A 23,063-nucleotide genomic window follows, 5' to 3' on the forward strand; every position below is an offset into this window, starting at 1 on the left:
GTGGCAGGTGAGATGAAGGAATTGGTGATTAATTGGAGCTGCTTTAGTTCCCACTCACATCCTTGTCCCAGTGTCTGTTGTCTTTAGTTAAATAATGGGCTCTTCCTATGGAAGTCACAATAGGAAGTCACAAATAAAAACTTCCAGCAAACAGAGTGATCCAGTGAGAGGGAGTTGAAAGAGAAAAGTGCATTGATGAATGTTGGATGGAGCCTTCTTGGGGTTTCTTACAATTTGGAGAGGAATTGCATACTAATCCAAGAATTTAGAGAATCTTTTCATGAGAGATGAAAGGCCAGATGTCATAGCTTAAGACAATCAGAAGGACTGTTTGAGCTATCATTTTTTAGGCATACAACATTCCCTTTCCTATGTTTTGAAAAATAAGAAATCTAGAGTTTGACAGGAACATTTGAATTAATTATCTGTGTAATAAGCATATAAGGCTGAACAAGGTAACATGATGTTTATCAGCCTTCAGTATAAAGAGAAAGTCTATGACAAAATGAAAGCATCTCAGCAAAGTAAAATCTAGAAAGATTTTTTAAAAATTCCATTAATGACTAAGCAAATTTAAACTTCTGGTTAGTGGAAAAATCCCAAATTAAAGATAACTCTAATTAAAAAAATGTTTTCAATATTTACCAGCATTAAAAATTACTTGCTTTGTTAAGTTATATGCATATAATATAAGGTGTTTCTGATCTGTTGATATTTGTTCATATCAAAATACATCTTATTAAGTGTATCTACAGAGATTAAAAATACATAAAGAATATTTTTTGTGGATGTCACAGTCTAACATTCCATTTCACATTTCTAAATCCTCAAAATACGTTAGAAAATATAGGGATTATTTTTCTTTCTTTTACACCTTCAGAAAACAGACTTCAGTGAATCCTACACAGATTTCACAAACTATCAAGGCAAAGCTAAGATGAGAATCCAGCTTTCCCCTTCAGTGATCTATACTTTGACCATGGCTCCCTGATTTCAAAGGCATGGACACTGGACAAATAGGATGAAATCTTATATTCCTTGCAAAGCCAGTGTCTGTACTGAAACAAGTGAGGCAGAGGAAGGAGGGAGAAATGTAGGCTTGGAGTTGAACAGAAATTGTAGGATAGAAACTATTAAATTTAATTTGAAGCTATTTCCTTGTTTAAAGGTCAAAGACTGTAAAGTGTTAACAGGTAGTTGTTAAAAAGAATTTCTGAGCATCCTGTATATTTTGAAGGACAAATTATTGCCCATGCAGACACCAAACTATCAACATCAACTTATATAAATTAATCAGGATGTAATTAAATAAATAACAATGAAATTGTACTTAATCTATAGCTGAAGTGAAGGTGACCTTTCCTGTTAGCATGATTATTTTGAAGGGCAATTTGTGCATCTGAGAAAAGGTTCACATCCCTTTGTTCTCAGAAAAATAGGCTCATCAAAGAATATCAGTTTTTCTATGACACTGTCTGAACTGAAATTGTAGTAAAAATATTTTTTAATTATCTTAAGCTTTGTATCTTACATTGTCCATGTTCAAAGCCAAGAACTGTATATATCAAATTACATTTGAAGAAGTTGTAATTATTCATGTATTTGAATATTTGAAGAAAATTTACTGTTGTTTGACACTGAGAAACAAGAGACTTGATTTGTCAAAACTATGACTAATTTTAGTAAGAACATGGATCTTTAAATTTGATACCAGTGCAGCCAGAAGGAAAGCAAAGAATTGTCATACATTTTCAGACTAAAAAATAAGGTTGGAGTGGTTACTTTCCTTTGACAAATGTGAGAATTACAAAACTCTGCCTTAAAATATACAAAGCCATCTAAATCTGTTTTTCACCCAGCATTTCTGCTATTGCTTATACCTAATTATAACATGTATTTCCTTTTAATCAGTGGTGCAACATTTATTTTGTCATGCTTATAGATGTGCTTTTCAGGCATGCTTATTGAAATACACACAAAGCATCTTCCTATAAAAATATTTAATGATACAAATGTATTGAGATTTTGGGCAAAAATAGTTGTAGCTTTCTAAATGGCACTTTCATTTTTAATAGTAGATGTCAGAAACAGAAAACAGCCTTTTATTCCTTACATTTAAGTTATAAAAAAGTACCTTAAAGTAAAATAAATTTCTAGAGATTTTGCCCTATGTACTTTTATAGATTTAAATCTGATAACAGTAGTGACAAACAATATATTTTAAATTTTTTTTTCTTGTATTTCTTGGAGGCATCTCACAGCAAAATCAGAGTAGGAGGACCATGATCTTATTAACAAGGGAAGTAATCGTTAGATATCAAACCAAGAGCATCATTATAAGATGTAGCAATGGATAAGATGTTGCTAAGGTAATTGATGCTAAATATTAATACAGTGAAATTAGAGCTCTATTCTATGTCCTTTATTTTGTTATAAAAGCTATATCTATACCATTAAGCTGAACAAGCCCAGGACATTGTCCCAGCATTAGCATGGGATTATTCATAGTCTTTAATCATTAGTGCATTCCTTGGCACATTTTTTGGTCTTGCTGCTTAGCACTAGCCCAAATAATGCTAGGTTTTGACTTAATAAAAGTCATAGACCTATAAGATAGAATAGATGAAACCACCTTATTTAGGAAGACCAGAGTTGATCTGTACAGAATGAAGTGAGCTGCACTGCTTGGTCTCAGGATGAGCAGACCCCTACACAGAACCTCCTGCATTTCACTTTGTGCCTGTTGACTCTGGTCTTGTCTCTGGGTACTGGGAAGAGCCTGGCTCTGCCTTTGCATCCCCCTCCAAGTATTTACACATTGATGAGATCTCCCCTGAGCCTTCTTTGGGCTGAACAAACAGCCCAAGCTCTCAGCCTGTCTTCACAGGGGAGATGCTGCAGTACAATCCCTTCAGCAGCCCTTCACTGGGCTCTCCCAGTGTGTCCATTTCTCTCTTGTGCTGGGAGCCCACAGCTGAACACAGTATTCCAGGTCTGACATCATCAATGCTGAGTGAACTGTTCTTTCTCACTGTGAGCTCCAATCTCTACATAAATCTCTCACAAACTCCCAATTTTATAATCTTGAAATGTATTTATTTGCCCCTCTGTTGTGAAGAAGTGTAGGGTACATTTTGACACTTATCTAATTCAGGATTCATCCAAAAGACAGAAAGTTTGTGTTTTCTGTGGGACAGTTCTGGTTCTGGGCTCTGCCACTGTCACAACTGCTTCATTGGTGCAGCACTGACATCTCACTCAGACACTGCTGGGGATTACTTTTAGGTTGCTTTCTCTTAGCACTGCAATCCACACCTGGATTGAAAAGTTTGGTTTCCTGAACAACAGTTATGAGGAAAATTTACTTTTCAGATGGGATTCCATGAAAAGTGACAGACAGCAGGGAGCCTGCTGAGGATGAAAATGACTCCCAAGTCTCACTCCTTTTTGCATTGAAATGCTTCCATAATTTCTTATTTCCAGGTTCTTTCTAGTCATGAAGTGCTGTCTGCTGTCCTCTTTTTCAAAATATTTCAGAGAATCAACCTATGCCAAAAAAGCAATTAAGAATATGTATTTTTTGGAGGGGCAGTGGTATTGTACTGCTTGGTTTTTGTGTATGCAAGCAGATGGAAGATATTCCTGGTCTTGCTGAAGGAGCAGGAGCAGTGTGAGTGGCCAACAAGCAGGGACATTGTCCGTGTTGGTATTGGCAGTCTCCTGCTGGACCCTGAGGCAGCCTGTTTAAATCAGTCCTGGCTCTGCATGGTCTTCATGGGAGCCATCTCAAAATTACCTGTCTGTCTGAACTTGTCCAGATGGAACAGCTCTGTGCTGAGGAGAAAAATCACCTCTGGAGAGCAATCATGTCTCCAGTGACAAGGAAATGTAGATGACTAGTTTAATTTAGACCTTAATTAAGAATCTTGCCAGGTTCTGTTTCCCACCAGGAAAAGCACCAGATACATTTACAGTCCAGTTTAGTCAAACACAGCACATATTTAAAGTGATTTTTATTCAGGCTCTTAAGCACATGCGTGAGTCACACAATATAATGAATTCCATAAAAGTATTTGAAGCTAAGCAAATGTTTAAAGATGGTTTTGAAGAGAAGCTTAGGCAGGAACCATATGAGATTCAGCTCACTGCTTTTCTAGCCTGGTATAAAAAATGGGCTGAATACACATAACATTTTTTCAGGGGTCTTGATATATTTCATCTATCATTACACAGTGTGCTGGGTTTCAGGTTTTCAAGGACAAATTTTATTTTTTATGCTTGTTTATTTTTGCATACAATTTAATCAATAACAGCTGTAAACTACCTATTCAAATTCCTCTCCTTACATATATTCAGACTTCAACAGTACTGCTTCATTTTCTCTTTTTAAGTCACTTTAAAACGTTTCAAATCAGGAACTCTTGGTTTTTTGACTTTTTTTCCATTGACCTTTAGTTTTATCTGAAAATGCAGTCATCTTGAAATTAGATGCTGAATAAGGTAACCTTGTTCCTCCTGATTCTGCCTTTTCCTCACATTAGATGTTGCCAGGAATTATTTTACATGTAGTTATATATAATTATATATAGTTATATACTATTATCCTCACAACCCATCTTCCTCCTTGCTACTCAAGTGAATCAATTTACTAATATATTTCTATAAATGACTATTCAGAATTACTTAGCTCTAGACTCTTTTCAGGTGCCAAACTTACCTAATGAATCAATAATCTACTTTTCTTTTTGTTATAATAATTTGGTCTATTTTTGAGTAGGAGATTAAAAGAAAGAATATTTGTTTTTTTTGCAGCCAGGAATATTTTTGCTATCAGTATAGAAGCCTAATCAAAACTAACAAAGTTTTATACTTACTTGGCTTAGTTCTGAACCAAAGTAATGCTTTCCTGAGCATTTCCTGACTCCTGAACTCAATCTGCCCTATATAGAAAATGTCAAAAGTTCCAGAAAATATGCTATGAGTCTTTGATAATTTTGAACAAAAATGTTTGCTCACACTTAGCAATGTTTCCAATTTTATCAGTCTGAAACAGACCTCTTAAATTACAGCAACAGATAGAAAATGTGGAAAATGTAATTTTGTTTTGTTTTTGAAGAAAATGCATGCATCGCTTTAAGTGTGTAAAACTTCAACATTTGGAAACCATTAGTTTTCATAATTCACAAAAACCTAAATGCAAAGATGATATTATCACAGTAAATCACTGTGTTTTCCAGGTTTTTTTACAGTCGACAGTGGGGTGACACCCTGAAATAAAACAGGATGGTGGTAGGGGTAAGGACTGTAGGTCTGTGCCTGTGGTGATGCAGCAAGCTTAGCCCATGAAAGAGACATGACTCCATCCTCTGGCAGACATTCCCTTGGAGCAAGTTACTGCAGGCAGTGTGAAGTGAAACAGAGTTTGCTTCTAATTTACCTTTCTGTGGCATCAGACTTGGCCCATATGCAGATGCTTACAGAAAAAGCATTCCTGTAAGGATAGAATAAGGATAGAATCTCAAAGTAGCTCTCAAAATGAACTTTTACATCTATAGTAGTCTATAGTTAAGTCAGGTTTGGAAATGGTAAATGCAAAAAATACTTTATTGAAGAGGAGAAGATGTCCTGGGTTATGCCCTGTTTTGCTATTTTGCATTATCATGCAGCAGCTGAGGGAATGAGAAAATAGGCTTTCATGAGGGGAAAGTAGAAAAGGGTAGATGTTATTGTTTACAAGCACATAGAGTGTGGTCTCCACTGGATAAAAGGTAAAGGACAACATAGTTATCAATTTAATCAATCTGCTATGATTTAGAAAAGTTTATTTTGAACTGAGAAAGGGCATACAGGGAGGAGAAGAAAAAGGTAAGTAAGATATGAAGATGGAAACCTGAGTTTTTACAGTTTTTTTTTTTTTTTTTTTTTTTTTACTTTGTCAAATCACAATAACTCACTTCCAGAGCAAGCAGGTCTGCACTTGAGAGTTGGAGAGGTTTTACTGAAGGCATCAGGGGAAGGTATGTCCTATCATGATAAAAACCAAATGCAGTCACCCCTCTGAACTAGCAGCTGGAGGTTAGGCCCTGTAAAATCTGTGTCTTAAAATGAAAACAGATGACCCTTCTGAGGCAACTCAGTTTTAATCAGGGGCTGACATGCACAGAATATTTAAGTTCCTCTTAGAGATGTTGAACTGGCAACCCTCCCTCACTGTGTTACTGGTCTTTGGGTGACTTTTGCCATGCCCCAAATTACTCTTGAAGCAGAACACAGACAGGAATAGGGTTATTTATGTGTGTCATGTGAAAAAGGGAGGTTTCCTCAACCCTAATTGTGGGGAGATGGACTTGACTATTAGTGTTTGATTTGTCTGTCAGCTCAGAAAGCTGAGATCCTTGTGCCTGACCAGTCTGTCACTGCCCCATTAGGGGGATCCTCCACTGAACAGCCTTGCTGGATCCTGGGATGGTTTGACTGACTTGTTCAGGGAAATACAGCAACAGCATAAAGGAGACCCCTCAGCAGGTTTAGCTTTTCATTTGGGTGTGCTCCCTGCTGCCAGTCACTGCCAGCACCTGTGAAAGACTCACACCAACAGTTTATGGAGTAGCACTCTTTATTGATATAAAATTGTAACAGGTTAGGGTTCAAGGACTGTTGTTCACAATATCTGTCTGCAAAAACATATTTAAAGCAACACACAGACAAGCTGTAATTCCCAATAAAAGCATTCAGCACACAGAGAGTGTGGATTTTACCCAATAGGCATCCCTACAAGGGAGAAAACAGGCTCAGCCCTTTGACTGATCCTGGCAGCTATGATGGAACCTTGCCTAAATTTTCTCATTCTCATCTTTCTTTTTTTTTTTTTTTTTTTTTTTTTTGGTATGACTAGAGTCATACATACCTTACTGATTGGTATAAAATTCTCTTGCTTGGTTGTGAAAGATACAGTCAATAAAATCTAGAGCAGAGCCCAGTGAGGGGTGGCTGTGCCTTGGAGGTGGCACTGAATTCCCCCCTGTGAGGATTCCAGCAGAGCCTGGTTGTGGTGCCTCTTCTTTGCTCTACTCTCTGTTCCATCCCCTTTAGCAGGAGCTGTGGCTGCAGATTTTGGGGGTGGGTAATCACCATGGAATAGATTAGGAGCATGGCAACTGCATCCCATCCAGGGAGCAGCAACTGTAATTTACCCCATAATTTCTGTGCTGTTGTAATTTCTGTTAGGATGTGAATATAACTTCTCAGTTTCCTCTAATTTTACCCCCATCTATCTTTTCACTATGTGCCAACCATGGGCAATGAATCTGGGGCTTGTGGTGTGCCAGACTGAGCAGACTGTGCTGGTGACCCACAGCACCAGCAGGTTGTTTCTGGTCAGCCAGTCACCAGCCCTGTGGGGGCAGCTGGGTCTGCTTTGCTCCCTGGAACAGATTGCTTGGTAATACTTGGTTGTCTTAGTTTTCTCTGCCTCTTTTATTCCTCCTAGAATTTATCCTTCTCCACATCAGTATTTTTTCCACTTGGATTCTAAAGCAGCTTTTACTACCTCAGCAGTTACCTTCCATGTTTCCATTTACCCTGTCTTGCAGAGTTGCAGTTCACACACTTTCTCACACCTCTGCAAGAAATTTTTCTTGGTAAGGCTGAGCCAGTGCCAGGCAGCTGTACGACAGCAGTGCCACCTCATGGCACCTCTCCTGCTGGGATGAGGGCCCCCAGCTCATCCTCCAGGGCATTTCCAGCTGCTGAGCAACTGAGGGCTCTTTAGGCACCACAGACTCTACTGAGAAGATATTAATCAACTATAATGGTGCTCAGATGCTTTGGCCATGTATAAATCCCCCAGGTAGATATCCTGATCTTGGACTGAATCTTTATCTATTTGATCTCCTTCTATCCTGTTTTTTATCTGCAGCCCTGTCCCAGAGGTCTGATTATACTCTCATGTATGCTGTTACTTTCTAGTTTTCTTTAATACAGATAAAAGATTATTTATATAGAATTAGTAGTAACCAGAATGACAGCATTCCAAAGAGGGTCATTATGCATTAGGCTTGTCTTCAATAATTATAGCATTTTAGTATTGGTGTATTTTCTTTTAAGGGCTTTCTAGAGAAATGCTAAGCAGCTTTCTCTATTGAAAAAGATTTTTCTTTTTAATAGAATAAGGTAATTTTCCATATCAATTGGATAATTTCTTGTGTGTCTTAAGTTTCCTTCCACATTTTCTGTCTCTTTCTACTAAGGTTTTCTGCACATAATATTTAGACCTCCTCAAATATTAATTTGCACTTTCTCTATCTTCCTAAAGGAACCAGTTAGTACATTTTACTATTTTAGTATGTTTAATTTCTTTTCTAAACTTAATTGTATCATGATCAGAAGAGTTCTCTGATGGTCCAAGAGGATGTCTGGGAATGCTCAGCAATTCTTCACCATGGGCAAATTTGCCTGGGTAATGTAATTGATTTCTGATGAAATGCTTTTGATGAAATATTCTATGGCATCTTTGCATCCAAAATTATGGGACATAGTTTGGGTGTAAGGTGGGCAGGAGACTGGCTGGTGAGTACATTAGAGGACCCAGACAGTGAAACTTCAGGTGCTAAGTACTCCTCCACTTTGGGGACTTTGGTTGTGATGAGGTCTCATCTGCCCCAGGGACTGTATCCTTTAATAACAGGTAAGAGTCAGAGTCTGCATTCCTGAAATGCACCTTCCAGTTTTGTTTCATCTGTGAAGGCTGAAATTTGCCTGAACAATCTGTTAGGAGAATTGGGAGATTAGCTTGGCAAAATTCACTTCTGGTCTGAGCTAAAACAATATATGGAGTTGTGTCACAGAAACTGGAGAATTTTTCTCCCAGCAATGATTTTTTTTTCTGAAGACAGTTTTCTCAGTAGTAATGTGCCATCAATTAAAAAAAAACATACAGAAAGTCTAGTCTTCTTTCTCATCCGCTGGTTCTTTCTCTCCAGAGTTTTGGTACCTTTAACTCAGGTGTTTTTGTGACTGTAAAATTTTGGGTTTGTTCTTGGTTTGTTTTCCAAAGATAGCACAAAGCTGTGAATTTACTAGGAGCCACATCACTGGAAACAGCTTACACTGATTGAATGCAACTTCCCTGGGAAGGTATCGGGGGACTGATACAACAAAAGCCCAGTAAGAATTGTTTAACGTTGCAGCTCAGGACACAGGCATCTGTAGACATCTTTGGTTTCTCATGAGATTTCTGTGAAAAGAAAACCAACTTGAGAGCCACTGAGAAGAAGGCAGACAGAACTTTAATATAATAGCACAGGTTGCATCTGGTCAGTTAGAAAAGTGCTGCATGCAGCACTTGACTTTAAAGCACTTTGAAACAGAGTGACATGTTGATGGATAGCATTCCAGTTCCTCTGTGGAAAGATACTTAATAGTGAAAAAAGAGATAGGAACATTATCCTTGTGATTTTTGTTTTGTGAAATGCTAGTGTCTTTCTTTACACCAAATATAATATTTCTCACAGAAATGTTTCAATGTTTTCTTTTTTTTTATACTTTGCTGATCTGCTGTTTCTACATGAGTAGGTTCTCCAATCCTTTAAATCACTTCTCTTAGGGGGTGTGGGTGAGAAGGGGAAAATAAGGAAGGGGACATAGTCTTTCCTGAAAAAAATAAAAAATGTTAAAGAAAATTATCTCTACTTCAAATATTACTGGTGAAGAAAATTTAGATATTGTCTATAAATCTTTTCTCTGTATTTAAAGAAAAATAGCATCTGCTTATACATGTTTTGGAAGAAATTCCATATCCTGTATAGGCAATCTAAGAAATCATTACCTGTGCAGAGATTCCATAGTTGTGGCTTTTCTTAAAATTAGTCAACTAATTTATGTGCAAAAGTGCCTCCTCAAATAAAGGGCAAGCAACCAAACTTGCCATTGCTCTGCAGGTGAATATTATCAGTGTTAAAAACTGAGAGAAATGTAGAGGAGAAGTTACAGTTTTATTAAATCTGGGATTGATGTTAAACAGATCCTTGTTATCCCCTCTTATCACTCAGTATTTGGTGAGGTTTTCCTGGAAACTATTTGTTACACACAAAAATTCTTAACCTATTCATTTTCTTTAACATTGAGGAATATTGCCAATAATTATCTGAAAGTTCAAAAAAATAATAAATGAAAGTTCAAACAATTCCCCTGTAGCTTTTTTGATAGTTATAAAAATCATGATTTATCAAAAAAAGCAGGATTTTTCATTTAAGAAGGCAGACTGGTTCTTCCTGCTACACAGCATTCATTTAGAAGTATTTCTACTTTAAATTATTTTATTAATCCATGCTTTTGAAATTCACTAACATAATTCACAGATCAGCTATATTCCCTCACTTTTAAACCTGATTTTCTTTCAGTTAAAATTCTGTCTCTAATTTTGATAGCTGCAACCTATCATGGAATTCACCAGGACATTTGGGGTTATATCTCGTCTCTTGTTAAACTTTGAAAATTAGAGGGGTTTTAGCTCTTTACTGCAATTTGGTTTACACAAAAGCTGCAATGGTGGATTCCTGCTTGGATCTAAAACTCCCGTTTGAGAAACAAGAATTCTATTTCATGAAAATTAGGTACTTTGAAAAAATGTTATTAGGTTTACTGTTGCGATCAGCACTGTTCATAGTGATGATATAAATTATATTAATTAGTATTTATTTTATTTATTTGCCCTGGTGGGATCTTCTAAAGGTTATAAAATGGAATGATTTAGGTATTTCTTATTATTGGCCAGATTACTGCTCATATAACTGAGAGAAGTTTCACCAAAAAAGTGAAGGGAAGAGTTATTTTTATCACACAGACTAGATAGCACTGTATAGGAAAAATGTAATATGAACATAAAAGTAATTTATGAATTTCTTTCTTCCAAAGGAAGTGCAAAAGCACAAATCCTTGCTCAGTATCACAGAAAATGTTTTCTGGATATATGAGAACAGACTGAGAATCTTTCAGTCTGGTTCCCTGCCTAGAAAAACTATCAATGACTGCATTCCTGAGCCTGTATGTTTCTTTGATAATCATTATAAGACTATAATAATGTCTTCTTGGGAAATAAGTGTTGCATTTTCTCACAAATAAATGAAGCAATGAATTGAAATTATTGGGATGGAATCTTTAGGTTTATATCTTTCTTATAGTGTGCAGTACTGTACCTTGAAATTTATAGAATTAAGAAAATTTCTCATTATGGAAGAAATATTTTTTAATTTTATGTGGATTTTATTCCCAATTGAAAACATGTAAGGCAGGATTATTTTTCATAAAAATGTAGTATGAAAATACCCCAGCACTGAAGAAGAATAAGCAGCTTAATTGTCTGAGAATTCTATCAGCAGTGATATATAGCTTTTCTTTTTTTTTTTGAGCAGCTAATTGTAAATGATGAACAGTTAATTCAGCTACAACCTACAGTTGTGGGAAGCTGGAGTTTGATAAGGCCATAACAAGAAGAAAAGAAACATCAGGACGCACCAATTAAATAATCTCCCTCAAATGTCCTTTTGAGAAGTTATTTAAAATGCAGATGAATTGTTTCCTGTATGATAAAACAATAGGTTTAGGAAAAAATAGGACCAAAAAAAAAAAAAAAAAGGATATGTGAAACAAAAGCTAGTCAAAACCAGTTGTCTTTTGGCCCTGTTGTGTAAAATATCTCCATACTCACTGGAGAGTGTAGGGAACTAGATATGCTGCCTTAGCAAATGTTTGGAGCACCACCCAGAGCTTACTGAAAATGGTGATTCATTGCTGACCAATAGCATCCAATACAGGCATTCTCTAAGTTATTGGAATGCTGGTGGTCTTGGTCGGGAATTCTGTGTAGGAATTCTGGCTTTGAGAATATAAGTAGCACAAACTCCTGAACAGAAATGAAACCCTCATCGCTGAAGGGTGGGTCTTCTAGTCCACTGGGCTGTTATTGGGATGGATAAAGATAAAACCCTCAGCCACTGTATTTCCTGTTTAATTTAATTTAATTTAATTCTTTTTTTCCCCTGGTTGCCCCACCATTCATGCTCCTCAGCTGCTGTTCTTGTGCTTTCTCAGCACAGTGGAGGTGAGACTTATTCAGGTGACTGATCCCATCTATTCTGTATCACAGGGATATTTTCACATTATGCAGGTAGGCCATTACTGTTTCATTATAATGTGTCATTTTTTCCTTCATATATTCTGTGTCATTAACTAAACCACTGCTCTGTAAAAGTCTTTGGAACAGGTCTTCTGTGAGGTTTAGATATACATTCTCTCAACAGTCTCCACTATGCTCAATTCACTAAAAAAGATTAATTCTCTTTTAGCTCATCCTAATGTGTTTAATATGGCTGGAAGTTGGAGCTGGAAGTTTCAGATGGTCTTTTGTTGTTGCTTATCAGCACATAACAAATCTGTCTAACTGCAGCAATATTTCTGGTGAATCAATTGCCACCTCACCATCTTCCTGTACTGTGGCACCCTCCAGCTCCTGGGCTGCACATCCTGGTGCACAGGGTGGTCCAGGACAGCCTCTGTCCCACTGATGGCAGCCAAGCCCACTCCACTGCACCTGTTTGGTGCTACATTACCCAGACTAATAGAAATAACATCAAACCAATACTTGCTTTTCTCTATTAAAACCCAGAAATCTGATTCCAAAATAAATAAAGTGTGTGTAGTGTTGTTCACATTTTGCTACATACTGAGTTTGACCTCCACAATCCTCAGGGGTACTACTATGCTCAAAAAGAAATCTATTCAGAAACATTCTTGAACTTGGGTTCAAATCTCTGACCTGCCAATATAGTCCTGTAGAGATAAATGGATTTTGATTGAGGTAGAGAAATAGAAAATATATAAAGTCTCTATAAACAAAACCAAACTAAAATGGATACAATTCATTACTACAGACCTTAACCACTATTTCTGTGTTTTATCCAAGTAGTGTCTCACTTTAAAGGCATAACAAGATGTCTTAGATGGAACTCATCCAGATATATTCCCCTGGTCTGTTGCTTAATAATCTGATCACTAAATTTAGAAGATTATGCTGTTTGTGTGCCACTGGTGTCTTTGCACCACTTATATGGGATGAGGACAGGACTCTGTTCAGAGTCTTTAGGTCAATAGTACAAACCCTCTTTTCCCTGGGAACAGGAGATACAGATTTAAATTTCCTATGCTGATTAATGGATTACCCAGAGAAATAAGCCTCTCTATATTGGTTCTGAATAGTAACAAACTGCTGTGTTGATGGATGGAGTGCTGTTTGTGTGATTTTCTATGCTCCTACCATGCTTTCAGGGGCTCAGGTTCTCTACACTCTCTCTGGATTACAATGAAGTTTAGAAGGGAGGGGTATATATAAAATGCTAGCTTGAGAATTGTTAGAACACTGGAGAGAATAGCAATTTAAAAATCTCTCTCCTGTATTTTAATAGGCACAGGATATGGGATTTCTTTCCTATCTTGTTCTTATGTTTCTGTTTCTTATCTATTTCTTTTTCATCTTGACTGAAACCACAGTCAGGGTTGTAGTTCTAGCAGTGAACCATAACTTCCCAGCTCAGTGATCTGAAAAATTACTGAAAAAAAATTTAAAAGGAACTTATTAAAATGGACTGAAATATATTCTTGCATTGAAAAGATGAGGGATAGAGAGGTGAAGGAAGAGGAAGGAAAAGTGTTACATATGGAACTGAAGAGAACCTGCAGCAAATACAGGACACTGGGCAATTTTGGATTGAGTGTTACTGCCAAGCATTGTGACCATAATTCTATTTCAAGGACTTCTGCATTTTCTACAATATGACAAATAAATAATTAAAGGAATTCTTTCTGAGTGTTCCAACATTTTATCAATGATGGTAAATAAAGAACCACTCTGCATAAGACAGACAATCTTATACATTTATGGAGGACTGATTTAATGGTCTATAATTAAGTGTAAAATTGAAAAGGAAAAAAAATGTAATGATGAGCAAAATTTCATAGCTTGGTTTTTCTGTTGCCAAATGCTTCAGAAGGCTGCAATTTCACAGCAGGGTTGGTTCCAGGAGTGGAAATTGGATATAAATAATTCTAGACAGAGTAAATGTAAATTTAAAAAAAAATTAATTAAGACACACATTTTGTCCTAATACACTTTTTATTAATAATTATAAACTAATCACAGAGCTATGGTTTAGAAATCAACTTATTAAAAAAATCTTTAACTAATTGACTTGAATTGTAAATCTGTGACTAAGAATATTTCAAACAGTTGGTCAGGTCTGGTGTATTATTTCATGATAATTGCACATAAAATGGTTGGGGTGTGTTGGCTGCAGAACAAGAAACATTAAGGCTATTACAAATCAGTTATTTTCAGGTCTGGTATAAATAATCCTGCACCCTAACACACCAGTTGTCACTGACTAATAGTGCATTTACGTATTCTTTTTTGTTATTGTTTTTGTTATTGTTTTTGATCAATGGTTTGTGTTTTTCAATAGGGATGTTGTTGGCATTAGATGCTATTTTTTAGAGAAAGTTATAGGAGAAAATGACTCTTTCTTGGTTCCCAGACTAGCTTTACTTAGGGGATATATTGCATACTAAGCACTAAAAGGAAATTGCTACTCTACACTCATGCAAGACTTGGAGATATATTCAAATCTTTGGGCTGGCTTTGGGGTAGGTTTATTACAGTGCCCAATCAGCAAGATGAGTGTTTCATTGATACATTTTTATCACGAGATGTGAACACTTTGGGACCTTTAGGACAGGTAGCAAAATGGATAGATTGTGAAATTACACAAGTAAGGCAATCCACTAGAGCCAGGAATGAACTCAACATTAAAACAAGTGCTCTTAAAACAATTTGTGTCATTACCATGTTTATGATGTATTCAAATCTCCTGTCAAACAAAAGGGCTCTGGCACAGAAAATTGTTGATTAAAAGACATAGCACTTGACACAGCTCTGTACTATTTCTGTTATTGATGGGACACAATCATGGCCTGGCTTCACTGCTGGGCTGAATACCAGAGAGTTTAGGAGCCAACCTTATTAACTGGAAGTTAAGTGCCATCAGTGTGACTGAGATTGCAAACATGCAAGAATGAAAATATTTGAGCATACCAATACATCATGAAAAAGGAGTCCAGAAAGATAAAGAGTAGCTAAAGGTGAGCAAATTAATTAATTTAACTGTTCCACTTAATAAGCTTCTACAATGTTTTTGGGTTTTTAAATTATATTTTAATTAGAGTATTCCATACTTTTTTGTGGAGTGCCTTAGAATTTTTAAAAATAAGTAAATGGATTAAATTATGTTTTAAATGGAATGAAGAGCTAAAAAGAAGAGACAGTGAACCAGAAACAATGCTTTTATGGATATCTTTATGTAAAATCTAGATAAATACTGGAAAAAAATTCAGTAGATGGGCGATTTTGGTAAATCCAAATAGCAACAAAAATGGATTTACAAAATAAATGAACCTTCAAAACTTTATTGCTGCTGCCTTGGCACTGGACTTGGTACTTCAGTGATAGAATATATTTCCTGTATATTTATCCTTCTGCTTATTTATCCTGGATTTTGAGGATGAATTAATTTTTTATTTCATTATAGAGCTTCCATTATTTTAGTATACAAGCAATATAACTAAGTTGAATGCTGTTTCCAACACTGTGTAAATATGAGTGGGAGGAACAGCTGTGAAACATGATGGAGGTAAGATTACTGATAGGAAGAGAAGTGACAGAAGAAAAGTTTTGGGGAATATTAGTGTCTCAAGGGGCCTGCAGAGAGGTTTTCCTAGAGAACCATTATGAAATGAGACAAATTCCATGGGTTAGCTTCTTCTTTCCCACCACAGTATCCTCTACAGGCTCAGACAACCATAAAGGCATCACTTTTCAGTGGTTGAGAATGTGCAATAAAAGTGGGCAACATAAGAAAGTTAACCACAAATGCTCATTTTGCCACAGCCACCTCCTTTAAATCTGTCCTTAAAAGTACTTACATTTGCAAATTTATAAAGAAAATTTCTAAATATAAGTAAATTTTATAATACATTTAAGAGGAGGGCAAAGTTTAGCTGATGGACTGCCTGTGGTTAACAAAATGGCTGATGTCAAAATTCACTGCAAATGCTGTTTTATTTTTTTTGTTTTGATTCTTGGACTTCAATCAAAGGTGTGGATAAATCCATCATTTGAGTGCTTGTCCCTGTGTATCCCAATGGGCACTTGTCTTATTTCTCAGGGTAGTTCGCTCTACAGCACTGATTGTGGCTGTAATTTTATTTTAGTCCATATCTTAGTGAGACATAGGAAAGAGCCTGATTCCTAGGAGATATTTCCACAATCTATTACATCTATGAAATTTTTTATTTATTCCTAATTCCAAATGTGTGTATAAATGTCTATATATAGAGTTAGATTCCATTTAAGTAGAAGCTTCTCAATTCAGAGATCTTCACTTAGTTTACTAATCCTCTAGAGTTTGTTTAAAAATCTAGACATTATATGATGGAAAAATTACTGTGTGCACAATAATGACTGAATATTTAGTCATAAGAGCTTCTGTCTAACATTAGCTAATGTGTATTTCTAAATTCAAAGTAGCAGCAGTTATTATAATTGTTATAATGGATGTTTTGTTTTATAATACAGTTGGGCATATGATTCACTTATAACAACACTGTGTTTAACAAATATAAATGGAATTTTGCTTTAATATCTTATCTGAGAGGAGTCAACATCTCTTGACTTTTAAACAAAGAAAAGACAGCAGTTTTGTGGCTGATACATGGAGAAGAAGAATTCAATGCCAGACCTAAAATTAAATTATGCAATCAAACTAGTAGAAGAATCTTAAGATAAAACCTGGTTGCAGCTATTTACAAAGTCTACAGGCAAACATCTGTCTACGTTTTTGTCCTTCAGGTATGATAAATTTTGCTAAGAACAGCACCATCAAAAATCCCACCAGAGCAAACTGGCCTGGGAGAAAACTAGAAGGTAAGAGAAAAACATCTTTATTTATTCATCTTACCTTGACTTTTTCTGACACTAGGTTTGCTTGAAGTGAAATAGTTCAGAATTGAATTCTGCTTAGTTCTTGCCTTAGAAATTATTTTGTTCTGTGCAGTTTTTTTAAATATTTTCTGCTGAAAGGAAAATGTACTCATACTTTCCAATAATTGATGTCAGTTAGCATGCAATGTACTGGGGCTGTGATTAGTGATCTCACTTAAAACCTCAAAATTTATCTCAGATAACAGATATATTTCTCACTTTTTAAAAGGAATGGGTATTGTGTGAAGGCTAGAGACTGTGAGTTATTGCAAACACATTAAGGAAGATCATAGCACCACCATAATCCATTTTACCTTTCCATGGAGTGCACTATGTATTTGTGCTGTATTTACCTTCTGTATAAAATGGAAGTGAATGTAGTGAAAACCTGGCTCAGGGCACAAGATTCTGAACTGGAAAATGCACAAAACAGACAAAATATTTGAAAACAAAGTGCTGAAGCTCTGGGAAGCATGTACAGCACACACAAGTAAACCTCAATGTCAAATTCAGACAGTCCATTCTAGATCTCAGTATGACAGCTGAAGAGGGTTTTGCCCTGAGGCATTTCTTGCTGGCTAGAGTTGACTGGCCCTTTGCATCTGAAGATGGAAGGACGATTTGAGCTCTCCAATTTTCCATGCTGTCTGTTCATACTTGGCTGATTTTGTATGAAATGGATCAGACTGTATTTATACTGTATTTTCTACCAGGATAGTAGCTCACTAAAGTGGTAGTGCATACCTGGAGGAGGATTCTGTTATTAGCAAAGTGGATGCTGTCAAATTTCCAAGGGACTTCTTTCAATCTATGCACAATTTTTCAGTTCTTCTATTTGCATCAGAGGTACTAATATATTTTTAAAAGCTAGTAATCCTCCTTCATTCCCTAGTGGAATCTTTCTAACTGAAGTCTAAAATAAATTAGTAAATACCTGCTTGAGGCAAACATCCAGAGTGCAGGCTTTCAGCATCACTGGTAGAAAGCAGTGATAGCAAAGGTGATCAGCAAGAGGAAACATCAATTGACAGTTTGAGGTGAGGGGTAACCAATTATAGTCTCAATAGTTTTGATAAGTAGGTGGACCTAGAACAGGTATTGGATATGTTTGTCCTCTGGAGATCTGTTTTAAATTCATTATTTTTCTCCCCTCTTGCTTAGATTTAAACACAGAAGATGAAAGAAGTAATTCCATGTTATGTCTGTTGTAAAAGCTAATAAGAGCTAATCAAGGTAAACCTGGAATATTTAGGTTGATTATCAGGAAAATGTTCTCTGACAGTGACATATCCTATGATTTGGGATTGTCCCAGACTGAAAATAGCTCAATCCAAGCTCCTTGAATCACACTGCTAAGAAGATGGAGGATAAGAAAGAACATTCTGTGAAACAGCCACATAAAGAAGGAAAAGGAAGTGATGATCTGAGAATCCTCTTCATCCTTTCGTACTGTGATTCTACTATCCACCTTTTTCTAATAGAGACAGTTCAGTTCTTCACATATTTTGATGCACTTTCTTCATTATTAGGCCAAGATGAGAATCACTTAACACAAAAGAAAGCGTAGCAGCAAGAAAACACCTCTCAAGTTACTAATTAATCACAGTGTGAGTTTTTCTTCCAATGCACCTTCTTTCCAACTGCTGACATATGGTGCTCACATAACCAGCTGATTTGCAGTATCACATCCATACATCTGCCTGTCAGACAGGTCTTTTGCTTTTGTAAGCTAGCTGGTGGCCTGGATTCTGTGAGGATGTGCTTAAGATAAAGGTCATCCAGAGGGACCACAAGGGTTTAGGAAAGGGAAAGCAGAGTAGAGGAAGTATTCACTTAATCCTCCCTTCTCATATTCAGTCCATTATTCTCATGTTTTAGGGGCAGATGTGCAAGCTGGGAAGTTTTCCAAATTCATTTTTCAGAACATTAGGTGCTCTCAACATTAGGCACACTAAGCAAATCCCTCTTTGTAACAATTTTGCCACCAGCCCTGAAGATGAGCTGCTTTCAGGATGAAAATAGATGGTTGAGAACTTGGGCCAAACCAAGCAATTTGGAGATAAAATTACTTAGAAAACTTTTTAGCTGGTTTTCTCACCCTCTCTGGTATGCTTAGAGTTCTTCAAGCCTTTGAGCACTTACATAAAAGCTCTTCTTACACGGACTGCTTCTAAAAAAATAAGAAAAAACCAAAACATAGTAAATGACAAGAGTTTGACAAATGTTTCTAGAAAAATTCTATGTATTAGACAATGACTCACACACCCCAAGTTATTCATCTGATCACAGAGTTTCAAAATATCCAGACATTGCTACTTAACCATGTTATTCTTCTATTTCATTGGGGTTCTTTCTGCAGTTTTGTATAGTCTAGAAGAGTGATTTGTTTTCTTAATAAAGAGGACAGAATTTTGGAGGATTAAAAAGAAATATTGATTCTGCCTTCCATTCAGCATTCTCAATTTTTGTTTTTTCTTCCTACTGCTTTGATGAGACTCCTAGTGGAGTTTAGTTTCTTACTGCAGAGTCCTTGAGTCAGACTCCCCTCTATCTGCAGTAGCTCAGATATGCTGGTATTCAACAGAGTTCAGTTGTTTTCCTGTGTTTTTAACTAATACATTGGAGAGACTGGATTGTAAATCAACTGGTTCTTCTATTTATTTTCAAGTCTGCCTTATTTATTATTATCTACATCTGCAGGGAAACAAAGCAGAAGAGTGGTTAGTTAGATAAATAACTTTTTGTTAGTTTTTTTTTTTTGGACGAGGATTTTAAAATGTAGGGCTTGCAATGAAGGTTAGGGAAAGAAAGACAGATGTATAAGCTTGGTTTTAAGGCTTAATCCTGCTCCTGAGTGCTTCAGGCTGTGAGCATGCCCAAGTGGGAGACAGACTGTAGGTGCCTTTGTCTTTCATAGGCTAACAGAATGTTGACTTGCTTGATTTCTCCAGTACTGATTGTACAAATCTTTTATTCTCAATACAATTTATCTTCTACATCCTTTCAACGAATGGAGGAAAATTAACTTTTAAAACCACAGTGATTTTATAATGGTGATGAATATATCTGGAGGGACATATGGGCATTCTAAATCATTGTAATCATAAATCACACTTCCAATGAGGGGTCATTCACAGCTTCTGTGGGTAACCTGTTGGAGTGTCTCAATACCTTAATAAAAAAAAAAAAAAAAAGCAAAGCATGAAAGTCTTCCTGCAGTCTAATCTAAATCTATTCTTTCAGTTTAAAACCATTGCCTTTTGTCCTGTCAGTACAATCCTGACAAATATATAAATATATACATACACACACCTGTTTATACATTGAAATGTCACCCTGGAGCCTCCTCCTCCAGGCTGAACAATCCCCATAAAATGGCCTATAAAAATACCCACAGAGGCTAGTTATTTCCATTAAAGAATCTTCCATCATTTGAGAACCCTACCAGTCTAGTAGAGAATCTCTCTACTTTCAAGTTAAGCATATTGTTTAAATGCAGTGAAGCATATTGTTTAAATGTAGTTCCTTCAGCAGAAGGAACAATGGTATTATATTCAAATATTTCTCCACAAAAAATTTAACCCATTTATGTGCTTCTTAACACTGACCACTGCATAAAATAATTAAGAGAGGATTCAACAGAGGTCTCAACAGTAGTGAAAAAGATCCTGTGTTTTATAACTGAATAACATTAAAGATTTGTACTCACAGCATCTCTAATAATTCCCAGAGCTGAAACAGGTGCATTCCAATCAGTCTAAAGGGGATGGATTCTGTGTTTACATGATTGCATATGCAAAAAAAAAAAAAAAAAAAAAAAAAAAAAAAGGAAAAAGCCATGTAGTCCTCTAAGGCTCTTTAGCTGTAACTAATTAAGCAGGGATTTTGCTGCTTGTCAGAAAATCAGTGGTGTCTCATGGACACAAGCAGCTATGGAAAACTCTTTTATACATGTAGCTGACTTTGGGCACCATGCCACTGAGCAAGAGAAAAGGGAAAGGGAGATGGGGAATTGAGCTTGGGGGGACTCAGTCACAAATCATAGAATTAATTCCCCTCTGGTGAGCATAGCCTCAAGCATAATTGCTTATTGCCTCCAGCTTGTGGCATATTTTATTTACTGTATAATTTCTATTACAAGAATATACATATAGATATTATTAAAAAACAAAAAATCAAAAAAACCCCACAAAAACCACAAAAAAACCCCAAAAAAACCAAAAAAACCAAAAAAAACCAAAAAAACCAAAAAAACAAAACAAACAAAAACAAAGGAGAAAACCAAATGAAAGTGAAAACAGTATGCATCCATGTTTTTCCCTGGGAAGGTGGTATTGAGGAAAAGCAAGCCATGCATAGAAAATGTTACAAACTGTGCTCTCATGCTGGAGTAAAAGGCACAGCTGAAGCTGTTCCACTGTGCATAAAAAATGGAAGTGATGCATGCAGATTTACATACGAAGTGTAAATTAGCTGTTGTTCACAGCTGAGTCAAACCTTTAGTGCATTTAGTGCTATAGCACTGCATGCAGTTCAATCATATATACAGAATTAAAGTCCAAAATGCTGTACTTATGTGCATATCCATGAAGTTATCACTGTTAGTTGTCCATTTCCCCCCTAATACTCAGGGAGGAGGGGGAAAATGGGTCATGGCAGATGCATATTTTCTGTAGTCAGTTCTGAGCAGAGCATCCATAACTATCCAGAAGGGAACAATGTGGGAAGAGTTTGCTGTAGTGTGATGACTAGTGAGTGGGCTAACTCAGAACAGGTACTATTTTATCTTCTTTTTCCTAGGCGTCCAATACATGAGTCTGCTTGGAATGTGAGTCAGCTAATGAAAAGAAACCAACCAAATAAACACACAAAAAAAAAGTCAAATAGTCTAATAGTCTAATGGCTAAATGATCAAAATGTGGGAATGCAAGTTCAAACTCCTTAATGAGGGTAAGGACTTGAATTATATTTTTATACCTTCAGGAGTTTATTTCTCTGACTACCAACCTACTTGACTGCAGCTGGTAGTTCTGGGTGTTTCACTTCATTTAGCTTTAGACATTCAACATCTAGGCAAAAATTAAAGCACATATTTTGGCGTTCTTCTTCTTAAAAGGACTAAAGTGACTCAAGTGACTCATTTCAAAATCGGGTAAGACATGAAGAAAAATTTTTGTCGTTAGAGTGAACAAACCCTGGTAGAGGTTGCCCAGAAGAGCTGTGGAATCTCCATCCTTGAATAAATTCAAACCAAAATTGGAATGCTACTTTGCATTTTTTTTATTTTTTTTTAATTTTTGTTTAGTTTGTTTTGTTTTGTTTTTCTGTAGAGTGTACTCACTTTAATTTTAGTTTCCTAACACACATGAGATGAATCTCAGCTAATATCAGCTTTACCTGAAAGCCAGACTGGCATGCTGAGAGATAGATAGAGGTGGAGGAAAATTGTTAGGTATATGATGAACTGAAGAACACAAACTGAGGCTTAGACAGAAAATTAAACTAAAGTCTTCTGAGGTTGGAGCTACAGCATTCTCATGGACTACACTCCCACATGTATCATGTTAACACATGGCTTTCAATTAGAAGCCTTAATATGAATGTTGTATACTGAAATAAATCATATGCACTTGGGAAGGGCACGTGTACAGCAAAATGGCTTGCAGTTGTTTCAGTACTGAAACATGATAATTACACACTCATGATCATGGCAGGTACATCACAGTGAAACATTTTCTCTTCTTTCTTCCTTGGTATTCTGACTAGATGAGATTTCATAATTAAGAGACCTTTTACATAGCTGACAGTTATTACATTGTGTTGCAAGGTAATTAATTCAGACTGAAATCAGAGCATAAATTGAAATTTGATATTAAAAATAGGGAGAAAGATAATGCTGCTGATTCTATACTATGTATCATGTCAATGTTGACTGTAGCAAGGTATAATTTCTTCATGAATGATTAGAAAAAATTAT

The 23,063-nt window shown here is 36.2% G+C and overlaps 1 long non-coding RNA gene across 1 annotated transcript in view; it reads left to right on the forward strand.

The window, feature by feature from the left end:
- The window catches only part of LOC306814319, a 37,360-nt gene extending 15,397 nt beyond the window's left edge, over positions 1 to 21,963 (forward strand). The window contains exons 2-3 of the long non-coding RNA XR_013777142.1: positions 16,955 to 17,029; positions 21,887 to 21,963. This is a non-coding gene — a long non-coding RNA (uncharacterized lncRNA). The remainder of the gene's footprint in view (positions 1 to 16,954; positions 17,030 to 21,886) is intronic.
- The last annotated feature ends 1,100 nt before the right edge of the window (positions 21,964 to 23,063 follow it).

The sequence above is a fragment of the Erithacus rubecula genome (genome assembly GCF_903797595.1).
Source record: "Erithacus rubecula genome assembly, chromosome: 2".
NCBI lineage: Eukaryota > Metazoa > Chordata > Aves > Passeriformes > Muscicapidae > Erithacus > Erithacus rubecula.